Here is a 15,264-nt window from a genome sequence, read left to right as displayed (position 1 = left end):
TAGAAAAATTGACTCCAAATGTCATTTGGAATGTGCCTCACGTTGAATAACTACTTTTTAAAGCCTCAATGTGACCAAAATTGCCATTATTACAGACTTTTTCTCCTATTCAGAAGCTTCTATTTCGACCAATTTAAGGCATTAAAGTGACTCTAAACACACTTGTTTTTGTTCCAAAAGTGATAATTTACATGGAATAGTCATTTGCAGTCAAAAACTTAAACATAAAAAAATTTCCATTTCTGACCATCTGGAGAAATTTCGACAGGTCCCGGGTCATCGTTTTTCATCAGAAAATTGATTTTTTGGACTGTAGAAAAATTGATTCAAAATGTCATTTGGATTGTGCCTCATGTTGAATAACTACTTTTTAAAGCTCAATGTGACCAAAATTGCCTTATTACAGACATTTTCTCCTATTCAGAAGCTTCTATTTCGGCCTATTTTAGGCATTAAAGTGACTCTAAACACACTTGTTTTTGTTCCAAAAGTGATAATCTACATGGAACAGTCATTTGCAGTCAAAAAATTAAACATAAAAAAATTTCCATTTCTGACCATCTGGAGAAATTTCGACAGGTCACGGGTCATCGTTTTTCATCAGAAAATTGATTTTTTTGACTGTAGAAAAATGATTCAAAATGTCATTTGGAATGTGCCTCATGTTGAAGAACTACTTTTTAAAGCCCCAATGTGACCAAAATTGCTATTATTACTGACTTTTTCTCCTATTCAGAAGCTTCTATTTCGACCAATTTCAGGCATTAAAGTGACTCTAAACACACTTGTTTTTGTTCCAAAAGTGATACTTTACATGGAATAGTCATTTGCAGTCAAAAAATTAAACATAAAAATTTTTCCATTTCTGACCATCTGGAGAAATTTCGACAGGTCACGGGTCATCGTTTTTCATCAGAAAATTGATTTTTTTGACTGTAGAAAATTGATTCAAAATGTCATTTGGAATATGCCTCATGTTGAAGAACTACTTTTTAAAGCCCCAATGTGACCAAAATTGCCATTATTACAGACTTTTTCTCCTATTCAGAAGCTTCTATTTCGACCAATTTCAGGCATTAAAGTGACTCTAAACACACTTGTTTTTGTTCCAAAAGTGATACTTTACATGGAATAGTCATTTGCAGTCAAAAAATTAAACATTAAAAAATTTCCATTTCTGACCATCTGGAGAAATTTCGACAGGTCACGGGTCATCGTTTTTCATCAGAAAATTGATTTTTGGGACTGTAGAAAAATTGATTCAAAATGTCATTTGGAATGTGCCTCATGTTGTAGCACTACTTTTTAAAGCCCCAACGTGACCAAAATTGCCATTATTACAGACTTTTTCTCCTATTCAGAAGCTTCTATTTCGACCAATTTAAGGCATTAAAGTGACTCTAAACACACTTGTTTTTGTTCCAAAAGTGATAATTTACATGGAATAGTCATTTGCAGTCAAAAAATTAAACATAAAAAAATTTCCATTTCTGACCATCTGGAGAAATTTCGACAGGTCCCGGGTCATCGTTTTTCATCAGAAAATTGATTTTTTGGACTGTAGAAAAATTGATTCAAAATGTCATTTGGATTGTGCCTCATGTTGAATAACTACTTTTTAAAGCTCAATGTGACCAAAATTGCCTTATTACAGACATTTTCTCCTATTCAGAAGCTTCTATTTCGGCCTATTTTAGGCATTAAAGTGACTCTAAACACACTTGTTTTTGTTCCAAAATTGATAATCTACATGGAATAGTCATTTGCAGTCAAAAAAACGAAACATTAAAAAGTTTCCATTTCGGACCATCTGGAGAAATTTCGACAGGTCACGGGTCATCGTTTTTCATCAGAAAATTGATTTTTTGGACTGTAGAAAAATTGATTCAAAATGTCATTTGGAATGTGCCTCATGTTGAAGAACTACTTTTTAAAGCCTCAATGTGACCAAAATTGCCATTATTTTAGACTTTTTCTCCTATTCAGAAGCTTCTATTTCGACCAATTTAAGGCATTACAGTGACTCTAAACACACTTGTTTTTGTTCCAAAAGTGATAATTTACATGGAATAGTCATTTGCAGTCAAAAAATTCAACATAAAAAAATTTCCATTTCTGACCATCTGGAGGATTTTCGACAGGTCCCGGGTCATCGTTTTTCATCAGAAAATTGATTTTTTGGACTGTAGAAAAATTAATTCAAAATGTCATTTGGATTGTGCCTCATGTTGAATAACTACTTTTTAAAGCCTCAATGTGACCAAAATTGCCTTATTACAGACTTTTTCTCCTATTCAGAAGCTTCTATTTCGACCAATTTAAGGCATTACAGTGACTCTAAACACACTTGTTTTTGTTCCAAAAGTGATAAATTACATGGAACAGTCATTTGCAGTCAAAAAATTAAACATAAAAAAATTTCCATTTCTGACCATCTGGAGAAATTTCGACAGGTCACGGGTCATCGTTTTTCATCAGAAAATTGATTTTTTTGACTGTAGAAAAATGATTCAAAATGTCATTTGGAATGTGCCTCATGTTGAAGAACTACTTTTTAAAGCCCCAATGTGACCAAAATTGCCATTATTACTGACTTTTTCTCCTATTCAGAAGCTTCTATTTCGACCAATTTCAGGCATTAAAGTGACTCTAAACACACTTGTTTTTGTTCCAAAAGTGATACTTTACATGGAATAGTCATTTGCAGTCAAAAAATTAAACATAAAAATTTTTCCATTTCTGACCATCTGGAGAAATTTCGACAGGTCACGGGTCATCGTTTTTCATCAGCAAATTGATTTTTTTGACTGTAGAAAATTGATTCAAAATGTCATTTGGAATATGCCTCATGTTGAAGAACTACTTTTTAAAGCCCAGATGTGACCATAATTGCCATTATTACAGACTTTTTCTCCTATTCAGAAGCTTCTATTTCGACCAATTTCAGGCATTAAAGTGACTCTAAACACACTTGTTTTTGTTCCAAAAGTGATACTTTACATGGAATAGTCATTTGCAGTCAAAAAATTAAACATTAAAAAATTTCCATTTCTGACCATCTGGAGAAATTTCGACAGGTCACGGGTCATCGTTTTTCATCAGAAAATTGATTTTTGGGACTGTAGAAAAATTGATTCAAAATGTCATTTGGAATGTGCCTCATGTTGTAGCACTACTTTTTAAAGCCCCAACGTGACCAAAATTGCCATTATTACAGACTTTTTCTCCTATTCAGAAGCTTCTATTTCGACCAATTTAAGGCATTAAAGTGACTCTAAACACACTTGTTTTTGTTCCAAAAGTGATAATTTACATGGAATAGTCATTTGCAGTCAAAAAATTAAACATAAAAAAATTTCCATTTCTGACCATCTGGAGAAATTTCGACAGGTCCCGGGTCATCGTTTTTCATCAGAAAATTGATTTTTTGGACTGTAGAAAAATTGATTCAAAATGTCATTTGGATTGTGCCTCATGTTGAATAACTACTTTTTAAAGCTCAATGTGACCAAAATTGCCTTATTACAGACATTTTCTCCTATTCAGAAGCTTCTATTTCGGCCTATTTTAGGCATTAAAGTGACTCTAAACACACTTGTTTTTGTTATAAAAGTGATAATCTACATGGAATAGTCATTTGCAGTCAAAAAAACGAAACATTAAAAAGTTTCCATTTCGGACCATCTGGAGAAATTTCGACAGGTCACGGGTCATCGTTTTTCATCAGAAAATTGATTTTTTGGACTGTAGAAAAATTGATTCAAAATCTCATTTGGAATGTGCCTCATGTTGAAGAACTACTTTTTAAAGCCTCAATGTGACCAAAATTGCCATTATTACAGACTTTTTCTCCTATTCAGAAGCTTCTATTTCGACCAATTTAAGGCATTACAGTGACTCTAAACACACTTGTTTTTGTTCCAAAAGTGATAATTTACATGGAATAGTCATTTGCAGTCAAAAAATTAAACATTAAAAAATTTCCATTTCTGACCATCTGGAGAAATTTCGACAGGTCACGGGTCATCGTTTTTCATCAGAAAATTGATTTTTTGGACTGTAGAAAAATTGACTCCAAATGTCATTTGGAATGTGCCTCACGTTGAATAACTACTTTTTAAAGCCTCAATGTGACCAAAATTGCCATTATTACAGACTTTTTCTCCTATTCAGAAGCTTCTATTTCGACCAATTTAAGGCATTAAAGTGACTCTAAACACACTTGTTTTTGTTCCAAAAGTGATAATTTACATGGAATAGTCATTTGCAGTCAAAAACTTAAACATAAAAAAATTTCCATTTCTGACCATCTGGAGAAATTTCGACAGGTCCCGGGTCATCGTTTTTCATCAGAAAATTGATTTTTTGGACTGTAGAAAAATTGATTCAAAATGTCATTTGGATTGTGCCTCATGTTGAATAACTACTTTTTAAAGCTCAATGTGACCAAAATTGCCTTATTACAGACATTTTCTCCTATTCAGAAGCTTCTATTTCGGCCTATTTTAGGCATTAAAGTGACTCTAAACACACTTGTTTTTGTTCCAAAAGTGATAATCTACATGGAATAGTCATTTGCAGTCAAAAAAACGAAACATTAAAAAGTTTCCATTTCGGACCATCTGGAGAAATTTCGACAGGTCACGGGTCATCGTTTTTCATCAGAAAATTGATTTTTTGGACTGTAGAAAAATTGATTCAAAATGTCATTTGGAATGTGCCTCATGTTGAAGAACTACTTTTTAAAGCCTCAATGTGACCAAAATTGCCATTATTACAGACTTTTTCTCCTATTCAGAAGCTTCTATTTCGACCAATTTAAGGCATTACAGTGACTCTAAACACACTTGTTTTTGTTCCAAAAGTGATAATTTACATGGAATAGTCATTTGCAGTCAAAAAATTCAACATAAAAAAATTTCCATTTCTGACCATCTGGAGGATTTTCGACAGGTCCCGGGTCATCGTTTTTCAACAGAAAATTGATTTTTTGGACTGTAGAAAAATTAATTCAAAATGTCATTTGGATTGTGCCTCATGTTGAATAACTACTTTTTAAAGCCTCAATGTGACCAAAATTGCCTTATTACAGACTTTTTCTCCTATTCAGAAGCTTCTATTTCGACCAATTTAAGGCATTACAGTGACTCTAAACACACTTGTTTTTGTTCCAAAAGTGATAAATTACATGGAACAGTCATTTGCAGTCAAAAAATTAAACATAAAAAATTTTCCATTTCTGACCATCTGGAGAAATTTCGACAGGTCACGGGTCATCGTTTTTCATCAGAAAATTGATTTTTTTGACTGTAGAAAAATGATTCAAAATGTCATTTGGAATGTGCCTCATGTTGAAGAACTACTTTTTAAAGCCCCAATGTGACCAAAATTGCCATTATTACTGACTTTTTCTCCTATTCAGAAGCTTCTATTTCGACCAATTTCAGGCATTAAAGTGACTCTAAACACACTTGTTTTTGTTCCAAAAGTGATACTTTACATGGAATAGTCATTTGCAGTCAAAAAATTAAACATAAAAATTTTTCCATTTCTGACCATCTGGAGAAATTTCGACAGGTCACGGGTCATCGTTTTTCATCAGAAAATTGATTTTTTTGACTGTAGAAAATTGATTCAAAATGTCATTTGGAATATGCCTCATGTTGAAGAACTACTTTTTAAAGCCCCAATGTGACCAAAATTGCCATTATTACAGACTTTTTCTCCTATTCAGAAGCTTCTATTTCGACCAATTTCAGGCATTAAAGTGACTCTAAACACACTTGTTTTTGTTCCAAAAGTGATACTTTACATGGAATAGTCATTTGCAGTCAAAAAATTAAACATTAAAAAATTTCCATTTCTGACCATCTGGAGAAATTTCGACAGGTCACGGGTCATCGTTTTTCATCAGAAAATTGATTTTTGGGACTGTAGAAAAATTGATTCAAAATGTCATTTGGAATGTGCCTCATGTTGTAGCACTACTTTTTAAAGCCCCAACGTGACCAAAATTGCCATTATTACAGACTTTTTCTCCTATTCAGAAGCTTCTATTTCGACCAATTTAAGGCATTAAAGTGACTCTAAACACACTTGTTTTTGTTCCAAAAGTGATAATTTACATGGAATAGTCATTTGCAGTCAAAAAATTAAACATAAAAAAATTTCCATTTCTGACCATCTGGAGAAATTTCGACAGGTCCCGGGTCATCGTTTTTCATCAGAAAATTGATTTTTTGGACTGTAGAAAAATTGATTCAAAATGTCATTTGGATTGTGCCTCATGTTGAATAACTACTCTTTAAAGCTCAATGTGACCAAAATTGCCTTATTACAGACATTTTCTCCTATTCAGAAGCTTCTATTTCGGCCTATTTTAGGCATTAAAGTGACTCTAAACACACTTGTTTTTGTTCCAAAAGTGATAATCTACATGGAATAGTCATTTGCAGTCAAAAAAACGAAACATTAAAAAGTTTCCATTTCGGACCATCTGGAGAAATTTCGACAGGTCACGGGTCATCGTTTTTCATCAGAAAATTGATTTTTTGGACTGTAGAAAAATTGATTCAAAATGTCATTTGGAATGTGCCTCATGTTGAAGAACTACTTTTTAAAGCCTCAATGTGACCAAAATTGCCATTATTACAGACTTTTTCTCCTATTCAGAAGCTTCTATTTCGACCAATTTAAGGCATTACAGTGACTCTAAACACACTTGTTTTTGTTCCAAAAGTGATAATTTACATGGAATAGTCATTTGCAGTCAAAAAATTCAACATAAAAAAAATTCCATTTCTGACCATCTGGAGAAATTTCGACAGGTCACGGGTCATCGTTTTTCATCAGAAAATTAATTTTTTTGACTGTAGAAAATTGATTCAAAATGTCATTTGGAATATGCCTCATGTTGAAGAACTACTTTTTAAAGCCCCAATGTGACCAAAATTGCCATTATTACAGACTTTTTCTCCTATTCAGAAGCTTCTATTTCGACCAATTTCAGGCATTAAAGTGACTCTAAACACACTTGTTTTTGTTCCAAAAGTGATACTTTACATGGAATAGTCATTTGCAGTCAAAAAATTAAACATTAAAAAATTTCCATTTCTGACCATCTGGAGAAATTTCGACAGGTCACGGGTCATCGTTTTTCATCAGAAAATTGATTTTTGGGACTGTAGAAAAATTGATTCAAAATGTCATTTGGAATGTGCCTCATGTTGTAGCACTACTTTTTAAAGCCCCAACGTGACCAAAATTGCCATTATTACAGACTTTTTCTCCTATTCAGAAGCTTCTATTTCGACCAATTTAAGGCATTAAAGTGACTCTAAACACACTTGTTTTTGTTCCAAAAGTGATAATTTACATGGAATAGTCATTTGCAGTCAAAAAATTAAACATAAAAATTTTTCCATTTCTGACCATCTGGAGGATTTTCGACAGGTCCCGGGTCATCGTTTTTCATCAGAAAATTGATTTTTTGGACTGTAGAAAAATTGATTCAAAATGTCATTTGGATTGTGCCTCATGTTGAATAACTACTTTTTAAAGCCTCAATGTGACCAAAATTGCCTTATTACAGACTTTTTCTCCTATTCAGAAGCTTCTATTTCGACCAATTTAAGGCATTACAGTGACTCTAAACACACTTGTTTTTGTTCCAAAAGTGATAATTTACATGGAACAGTAATTTGCAGTCAAAAAACTTAAACATAAAAAAATTTCCATTTCTGACCATCTGGAGAAATTTCGACAGGTCACGGGTCATCGTTTTTCATCAGAAAATTAATTTTTTGGACTGTAGAAAAATTGATTCAAAATGTCATTTGGAATGTGCCTCATGTTGAAGAACTACTTTTTAAAGCCCCAATGTGACCAAAATTGCCATTATTACAGACTTTTTCTCCTATTCAGAAGCTTCTATTTCGACCAATTTCAGGCATTAAAGTGACTCTAAACACACTTGTTTTTGTTCCAAAAGTGATACTTTACATGGAATAGTCATTTGCAGTCAAAAAATTAAACATTAAAAAATTTCCATTTCTGACCATCTGGAGAAATTTCGACAGGTCACGGGTCATCGTTTTTCATCAGAAAATTGATTTTTGGGACTGTAGAAAAATTGATTCAAAATGTCATTTGGAATGTGCCTCATGTTGTAGCACTACTTTTTAAAGCCCCAACGTGACCAAAATTGCCATTATTACAGACTTTTTCTCCTATTCAGAAGCTTCTATTTCGACCAATTTAAGGCATTAAAGTGACTCTAAACACACTTGTTTTTGTTCCAAAAGTGATAATTTACATGGAATAGTCATTTGCAGTCAAAAAATTAAACATAAAAAAATTTCCATTTCTGACCATCTGGAGGATTTTCGACAGGTCCCGGGTCAACGTTTTTCATCAGAAAATTGATTTTTTGGACTGTAGAAAAATTGATTCAAAATGTCATTTGGATTGTGCCTCATGTTGAATAACTACTTTTTAAAGCCTCAATGTGACCAAAATTGCCTTATTACAGACTTTTTCTCCTATTCAGAAGCTTCTATTTCGACCAATTTAAGGCATTACAGTGACTCTAAACACACTTGTTTTTGTTCCAAAAGTGATAATTTACATGGAACAGTCATTTGCAGTCAAAAAACTTAAACATAAAAATTTTTCCATTTCTGACCATCTGGAGAAATTTCGACAGGTCACGGGTCATCGTTTTTCATCAGAAAAATAATTTTTTGGACTGTAGAAAAATTGATTCAAAATGTCATTTGGAATGTGCCTCATGTTGAAGAACTACTTTTTAAAGCCCCAATGTGACCAAAATTGCCATTATTACAGACTTTTTCTCCTATTCAGAAGCTTCTATTTCGACCAATTTCAGGCATTAAAGTGACTCTAAACACACTTGTTTGTGTTCCAAAAGTGATACTTTACATGGAATAGTCATTTGCAGTCAAAAAATTAAACATAAAAAAATTTCCATTTCTGACCATCTGGAGAAATTTCGACAGGTCCCGGGTCATCGTTTTTCATCAGAAAATGGATTTTTTGGACTGTAGAAAAATTGATTCAAAATGTCATTTGGAGTGTGCCTCATGTTGAATAACTCCTTTTAAAGCATCAATGTGACCAAAATTGCCTTATTACAGACATTTTCTCCTATTCAGAAACTTCTATTTCGGCCTATTTCAGGCATTAAAGTGACTCTAAACACACTTGTTTTTGTTCCAAAAGTGATAATTTACATGGAATAGTCATTTGCAGTCAAAAAATTAAACATTAAAAAATTTCCATTTCTGACCATCTGGAGAAATTTCGACAGGTCACGGGTCATCGTTTTTCATCAGAAAATTGATTTTTTGGACTGTAGAAAAATTGATTCAAAATGTCATTTGGAATGTGCCTCATGTTGAAGAACTACTTTTTAAAGCCCCAATGTGACCAAAATTGCCATTATTACAGACTTTTTCTCCTATTCAGAAGCTTCTATTTCGACCAATTTCAGGCATTAAAGTGACTCTAAACACACTTGTTTTTGTTCTAAAAGTGATAATTTACATTGAATAGTCATTTGCAGTCAAAAAATTAAACTTTAAAAAATTTCCATTTCTGACCATCTGGAGAAATTTCGACAGGTCACGGGTCATCGTTTTTCGTCAGAAAATTGATTTTTTGGACTGTAGAAAAATTGATTCAAAATGTCATTTGGAATGTGCCTCATGTTGAAGAACTATTTTTTAAAGCCTCAATGTGACCAAAATTGCCATTATTATAGACTTTTTCTCCTATTCAGAAGCTTCTATTTCGACCAATTTAAGGCATTACAGTGACTCTAAACACACTTGTTTTTGTTCCAAAAGTGATAATTTACATGGAATAGTCATTTGCAGTCAAAAAATTCAACATAAAAAAATTTCCATTTCTGACCATCTGGAGAAATTTCGACAGGTCACGGGTCATCGTTTTTCATCAGAAAATTTATTTTTTTGACTGTAGAAAATTGATTCAAAATGTCATTTGGAATATGCCTCATGTTGAAGAACTACTTTTTAAAGCCCCAATGTGACCAAAATTGCCATTATTACAGACTTTTTCTCCTATTCAGAAGCTTCTATTTCGACCAATTTCAGGCATTAAAGTGACTCTAAACACACTTGTTTTTGTTCCAAAAGTGATACTTTACATGGAATAGTCATTTGCAGTCAAAAAATTAAACATTAAAAAATTTCCATTTCTGACCATCTGGAGAAATTTCGACAGGTCACGGGTCATCGTTTTTCATCAGAAAATTGATTTTTGGGACTGTAGAAAAATTGATTCAAAATGTCATTTGGAATGTGCCTCATGTTGTAGCACTACTTTTTAAAGCCCCAACGTGACCAAAATTGCCATTATTACAGACTTTTTCTCCTATTCAGAAGCTTCTATTTCGACCAATTTAAGGCATTAAAGTGACTCTAAACACACTTGTTTTTGTTCCAAAAGTGATAATTTACATGGAATAGTCATTTGCAGTCAAAAAATTAAACATAAAAAATTTTCCATTTCTGACCATCTGGAGGATTTTCGACAGGTCCCGGGTCATCGTTTTTCATCAGAAAATTGATTTTTTGGACTGTAGAAAAATTTATTCAAAATGTCATTTGGATTGTGCCTCATGTTGAATAACTACTTTTTAAAGCCTCAATGTGACCAAAATTGCCTTATTACAGACTTTTTCTCCTATTCAGAAGCTTCTATTTCGACCAATTTAAGGCATTACAGTGTCTCTAAACACACTTGTTTTTGTTCCAAAAGTGATAATTTACATGGAACAGTCATTTGCAGTCAAAAAACTTAAACATAAAAAAATTTCCATTTCTGACCATCTGGAGAAATTTCGACAGGTCACGGGTCATCGTTTTTCATCAGAAAATTAATTTTTTGGACTGTAGAAAAATTGATTCAAAATGTCATTTGGAATGTGCCTCATGTTGAAGAACTACTTTTTAAAGCCCCAATGTGACCAAAATTGCCATTATTACAGACTTTTTCTCCTATTCAGAAGCTTCTGTTTCGACCAATTTCAGGCATTAAAGTGACTCTAAACACACTTGTTTTTGTTCCAAAAGTGATACTTTACATGGAATAGTCATTTGCAGTCAAAAAATTAAACATTAAAAAATTTCCATTTCTGACCATCTGGAGAAATTTCGACAGGTCCCGGGTCATCGTTTTTCATCAGAAAATTGATTTTTGGGACTGTAGAAAAATTGATTCAAAATGTCATTTGGAGTGTGCCTCATGTTGAATAACTCCTTTTAAAGCATCAATGTGACCAAAATTGCCTTATTACAGACATTTTCTCCTATTCAGAAACTTCTATTTCGGCCTATTTCAGGCATTAAAGTGACTCTAAACACACTTGTTTTTGTTCCAAAAGTGATAATTTACATGGAATAGTCATTTGCAGTCAAAAAATTAAACATTAAAAAATTTCCATTTCTGACCATCTGGAGAAATTTCGACAGGTCACAGGTCATCGTTTTTCATCAGAAAATTGATTTTTTGGACTGTAGAAAAATTGATTCAAAATGTCATTTGGAATGTGCCTCATGTTGAAGAACTACTTTTTAAAGCCCCAATGTGACCAAAATTGCCATTATTACAGACTTTTTCTCCTATTCAGAAGCTTCTATTTCGACCAATTTCAGGCATTAAAGGGACTCTAAACGCACTTGTTTTTGTTCTAAAAGTGATAATTTACATTGAATAGTCATTTGCAGTCAAAAAATTAAACTTTAAAAAATTTCCATTTCTGACCATCTGGAGAAATTTCGACAGGTCACGGGTCATCGTTTTTCGTCAGAAAATTGATTTTTTGGACTGTAGAAAAATTGATTCAAAATGTCATTTGGAATGTGCCTCATGTTGAAGAACTATTTTTTAAAGCCTCAATGTGACCAAAATTGCCATTATTACAGACTTTTTCTCCTATTCAGAAGCTTCTATTTCGACCAATTTAAGGCATTACAGTGACTCTAAACACACTTGTTTTTGTTGCAAAAGTGATAATTTACATGGAATAGTCATTTGCAGTCAAAAAATTAAACATTAAAAAATGTCCATTTCTGACCATCTGGAGAAATTTCGAGAGGTCACGGGTCATCGTTTTTCATCAGAAAATTGATTTTTTGGACTGTAGAAAAATTGATTCAAAATGTCATTTGGAATGTGCCTCATGTTGAAGAACTACTTTTTAAAGCCCCAATGTGACCAAAATTGCCATTATTACAGACTTTTTCTCCTATTCAGAAGCTTCTATTTCGACCAATTTAAGGCATTAAAGTGACTCTAAACACACTTGTTTTTGTTCCAAAAGTGATAATTTACATGGAATAGTTATTTGCAGTCAAAAAATTAAACTTAAAAAAAATTCCCTTTCTGACCATCTGGAGAAATTTCCACAGGTCACGGGTCATCGTTTTTCAACAGAAAATTGATTTTTTGGACTGTAGAAAAATTTATTCAAAATGTCATTTGGATTGTGCCTCATGTTGAATAACTACTTTTTAAAGCCTCAATGTGACCAAAATTGCCTTATACAGACATTTTCTCCTATTCAGAAGCTTCTATTTTGACCAATTTCAGGCATTAAAGTGACTCTAAACACACTTGTTTTTGTTCCAAAAGTGATAATTTACATTGAATAGTCATTTGAAGTCGAAAAATTAAACTTTAAAAAATTTCCATTTCTGACCATCTGGAGAAATTTCGACAGGTCACGGGTCATCGTTTTTCATCAGAAAATTGATTTTTTGGACTGTAGAAAAATTGACTCCAAATGTCATTTGGAATGTGCCTCACGTTGAATAACTACTTTTTAAAGTCTCAATGTGACCAAAATTACCATTATTACAGACTTTTTCACCTATTCAGAAGCTTCTATTTCGACCAATTTCAGGCATTAAAGTGACTCTAAACACACTTGTTTTTGTTCCAAAAGTGATAATTTACATGGAATAGTCATTTGCAGTCAAACAATTAAACTTTAAAAAATTTCCATTTCTGACCATCTGGAGAAATTTCGACAGGTCACGGGTCATCGTTTTTCGTCAGAAAATTTATTTTTTGGACTGTAGAAAAATTGATTCAAAATGTCATTTGGAATGTGCCTCATGTTGAAGAACTATTTTTTAAAGCCTCAATGTGACCAAAATTGCCATTATTACAGACTTTTTCTCCTATTCAGAAGCTTCTATTTCGACGAATTTAAGGCATTACAGTGACTCTAAACACACTTGTTTTGTTGCAAAAGTGATAATTTACATGGAATAGTCATTTGCAGTCAAAAAATTAAACATAAAAAAATTTCCATTTCTGACCATCTGGAGAAATTTCGACAGGTCCCGGGTCATCGTTTTTCATCAGAAAATTGATTTTTTGGACTGTAGAAAAATTGATTCAAAATGTCATTTGGATTGTGCCTCATGTTGAATAACTACTTTTTAAAGCCTCAATGTGACCAAAATTGCCCTATTACAGACATTTTCTCCTATTCAGAAGCTTCTATTTCGACCAATTTCAGGCATTAAAGTGACTCTAAACACACTTGTTTTTGTTCCAAAAGTGATAATTTACATGGAATAGTCATTTGCAGTCAAAAAATTAAACTTTAAAAAATTTTCATTTCTGACCATCTGGAGAAATTTCGACAGGTCACGGGTCATCGTTTTTCATCAGAAAATTGATTTTTTGGACTGTAGAAAAATTGATTCAAAATGTCATTTGGAATGTGCCTCATGTTGAAGAACTATTTTTTAAAGCCTCATTATGACCAAAATTGCCATTATTACAGACTTTTTCTCCTATTCAGAAGCTTCTATTTCGACCAATTTAAGGCATTACAGTGACTCTAAACACACTTGTTTTTGTTCCAAAAGTGATAATTTACATGGAATAGTCATTTGCAGTCAAAAAATTAAACATAAAAAAATTTCCATTTCTGACCATCTGGAGAAATTTCGACAGGTCCCGGGTCATCGTTTTTCATCAGAAAATTGATTTTTTGTACTGTAGAAAAATTGATTCAAAATGTCATTCGGATTGTGCCTCATGTTGAATAACTACTTTTTAAAGCCTCAATGTGACCAAAATTGCCTTATTACAGACATTTTCTCCTATTCAGAAGCTTCTATTTCGACCAATTTCAGGCATTAAAGTGATTCTAAACACACTTGTTTTTGTTCCAAATGTGATAATTTACATTGAATAGTCATTTGCAGTCAAAAAATTAAACATTAAAAAATTTCCATTTCTGACCATCTGGAGAAATTTCGACAGGTCCCGGGTCATCGTTTTTCATCAGAAAATTGATTTTTGGGACTGTAGAAAAATTGATTCAAAATGTCATTTGGAGTGTGCCTCATGTTGAATAACTCCTTTTAAAGCATCAATGTGACCAAAATTGCCTTATTACAGACATTTTCTCCTATTCAGAAACTTCTATTTCGGCCTATTTCAGGCATTAAAGTGACTCTAAACACACTTGTTTTTGTTCCAAAAGTGATACTTTACATGGAATAGTCATTTGCAGTCAAAAAATTAAACATTAAAAAATTTCCATTTCTGACCATCTGGAGAAATTTCGACAGGTCACGGGTCATCGTTTTTCATCAGAAAATTGATTTTTGGGACTGTAGAAAAATTGATTCAAAATGTCATTTGGAATGTGCCTCATGTTGTAGCACTACTTTTTAAAGCCCCAACGTGACCAAAATTGCCATTATTACAGACTTTTTCTCCTATTCAGAAGCTTCTATTTCGACCAATTTAAGGCATTAAAGTGACTCTAAACACACTTGTTTTTGTTCCAAAAGTGATAATTTACATGGAATAGTCATTTGCAGTCAAAAAATTAAACATAAAAAAATTTCCATTTCTGACCATCTGGAGGATTTTCGACAGGTCCCGGGTCAACGTTTTTCATCAGAAAATTGATTTTTTGGACTGTAGAAAAATTGATTCAAAATGTCATTTGGATTGTGCCTCATGTTGAATAACTACTTTTTAAAGCCTCAATGTGACCAAAATTGCCTTATTACAGACTTTTTCTCCTATTCAGAAGCTTCTATTTCGACCAATTTAAGGCATTACAGTGACTCTAAACACACTTGTTTTTGTTCCAAAAGTGATAATTTACATGGAACAGTCATTTGCAGTCAAAAAACTTAAACATAAAAATTTTTCCATTTCTGACCATCTGGAGAAATTTCGACA

This window comes from Triturus cristatus, chromosome 10, assembly GCF_964204655.1.
Source record: "Triturus cristatus chromosome 10, aTriCri1.1, whole genome shotgun sequence".
NCBI classification, from domain to species: Eukaryota; Metazoa; Chordata; class Amphibia; order Caudata; family Salamandridae; genus Triturus; species Triturus cristatus.
This window is presented reverse-complemented; position numbering follows the sequence as displayed.